This window comes from Tupaia chinensis, unplaced genomic scaffold, assembly GCF_000334495.1.
Source record: "Tupaia chinensis unplaced genomic scaffold, TupChi_1.0 Scaffold145741_1, whole genome shotgun sequence".
Lineage (NCBI taxonomy): Eukaryota > Metazoa > Chordata > Mammalia > Scandentia > Tupaiidae > Tupaia > Tupaia belangeri.
This window is the reverse complement of record NW_006205599.1, coordinates 1,311,008-1,313,279: the sequence shown is the minus strand read 5'-3', so window position 1 is coordinate 1,313,279 and position 2,272 is coordinate 1,311,008. Positions and strand designations below refer to the sequence as shown.

The 2,272-nt window shown below is 43.0% G+C and overlaps 1 non-coding gene across 1 annotated transcript; it reads left to right on the top strand.

The window, feature by feature from the left end:
• Nucleotides 1-835: 835 nt before the first annotated feature.
• Nucleotides 836-965, top strand: LOC114006139 (small nucleolar RNA SNORA51). The gene has a single exon (XR_003547902.1). It is a non-coding gene; the product is annotated as a small nucleolar RNA SNORA51 (small nucleolar RNA).
• Nucleotides 966-2,272: the final 1,307 nt, after the last annotated feature.

The window sequence follows — 2,272 nt, the reverse complement described above, 5'->3', positions numbered from 1 at the left end:
TGTGCGTGTGTGCCCAAGATCTCGAGAGGAGAATAGAGGAGAAGGGATTGCGGCGTGACCATCCTCCCTGGGGGGTGACTTCTCGCTTTCTGTCTCTCTGTCTCTCTCTGTCTGTCTGGCGAGCACACGCACCCTATAGCGAAAAAAAAAATCCTCTCAAAAAAAAAAAAACTATAAATATATCCCATATTATCAAGAATATAGAGGAAGCATGAATATACGAAGGAGAGATAAGAAAAATATATGAAGACCCAAATTGACAAATCTTTTTCTTTCTTTTTTTTTTTGGAGAGGTTTTTGCTATAGGGTGTATGTGCTTGCCAGACAGACAGAGAGACAGAGAGATAGAAAGCGAGAAATCATCCCCCAGGGGGGATGGCCACGCCGCAATCCCGTCTCCTCCATTCTCCTCTCGGGATCTTGGGCACGCACGCACATGCGCCCAGTGTGAGTTTAAGCCACCGGGTCCGGGACGCGAACCACGGTCGACTACGTGGGAGTCCAGCGACATAGCCATTACGCTAACTGCTGGCCCCAGAACTTGTATTTTTTAAAGAGATTTTTGCTATAGAGTGCGTGCCCTCACTAGAGAGACAGAAAGCAAGAAATCATCCCCAGGGGATGGCCACACTACAATCTTTTCTTCTCCATTTTCCTCTCAGGATTTTGGGCATGCATGCATTCAGGCCTGGCGTGAATTTCAAGCTCCTGGGTCCAGGACTTGAACCACAGTTGGCCATGTGGGAATTCAGCACCTTAACCACCACGCCACTGGCTGGTCCCCAAACTGAACTTCTAGAGACAATAAAAAACAGTGTTTGAAATGAAAAATACTGGCCTACTAGTGCTTACTACAAGCTGTGTTCATACACTGACTGTACAGAAGAAGAGGCAGAGTAAACCTACCCCAAATACACCTCAGCACAAGCTCTGTGCCTAGACTGTATTGTGAATGAGAGACATGGGGAAAAAAAAGAGAGAAATGAAAAATATCATGGAAGGGATTAAAAGCAGATTAAACACTGTAGAAGAAAAAAAAACCTTAAAGACATAGCAATTATCCAAAATAAAACACACAGGGTTAAAAAAAAATAATTTAAGAGAGCATCACAGAGCTGTGGGACAGGTCCAATTTTTTCTCTTTTAATTGTAAGGGAGCAACAGAGTGACAGAGAGACTAAGAGAAGGAGGAAGCACCCCCACTAGGGCATGTCCCCACTATAAACTCTTCTCTACTTTTCCATCCTGTCGAGATTTGGGCATGCAAACACACTCACCCAACTCTTTCTCAAGCCACTGGAACTGAGGTTCAAACCATGCTTGGCCATGTGGGATCTGGCTCTCATAACCCTAAGTGATGGGGCCAAATGACTTAATATATATGCAATAAGAGTACCAGAAAGAGAAGGAGGAAGACAAAAAAATACACAAAGAACCCGGCAATTCCCAAGTTATTTGGAAAGCTAAACCTACATATACAGTAGCTCAATAATTTGAAGCATAAAAATTGTCAAAGCATATCATAATCAAATTGCCTAAATTCACCAGCACACCACAATACCAGAGAGAAATCTGAATCAGAAAAATGGAATGAAAACCACCACAAATGGTAGCCACTTGAAAAATATATGACTTTTTAAATGATCTTTTTAAGAAACAGTAATTTATTAGTAGTAGTAGTAGTAGAATTATTATTTTAAATTTGCTACTGGGTATGTACACTCACCAGAAAGGGGGAGAGAGAGAGAGAGAAAAATGAGAAAGCAAGTGCTGGGTCTGGGACTTGAACCATGGTCCATCATGTGGGAGTCCAGTGCTTCAACTACCATGCCACCTGTTGGTCCCTTTTTCTTATTACCTTAATCTCTTTAATAGATACATAAAGAAAGAAGTTGGTTCGGAATGGACAGGGTTAGGGGAATTGGAAAGGAACATGTGAGCAATAGAGTCAAACTGACCAGGGCCAGTTCAACGTTTATCGAACCACTACGATGTGCTAGGAACTATCGTAGTCAGGGTTGAAAAATACAAGGCATAATCTTGGAATATGAAGGTAGGAAAACCCAGTTCAGATGGAAAGAACACAGAAAGATGAGGGTCAAAGTTGAATTGAAGGCAGGTTCATCAGGGATTACGTCCCTTCAAGGCCAAGAATTTCAAATGGTGGGTCAGAGTCGGCCCAGACTTGACTGCAGCTCCTACTTTGGATGTGGAAAGCTTCCAGAGAAGGCACGCTGCTCTCACTGTAGTGGTGTGACTGAGCCAAGATGAG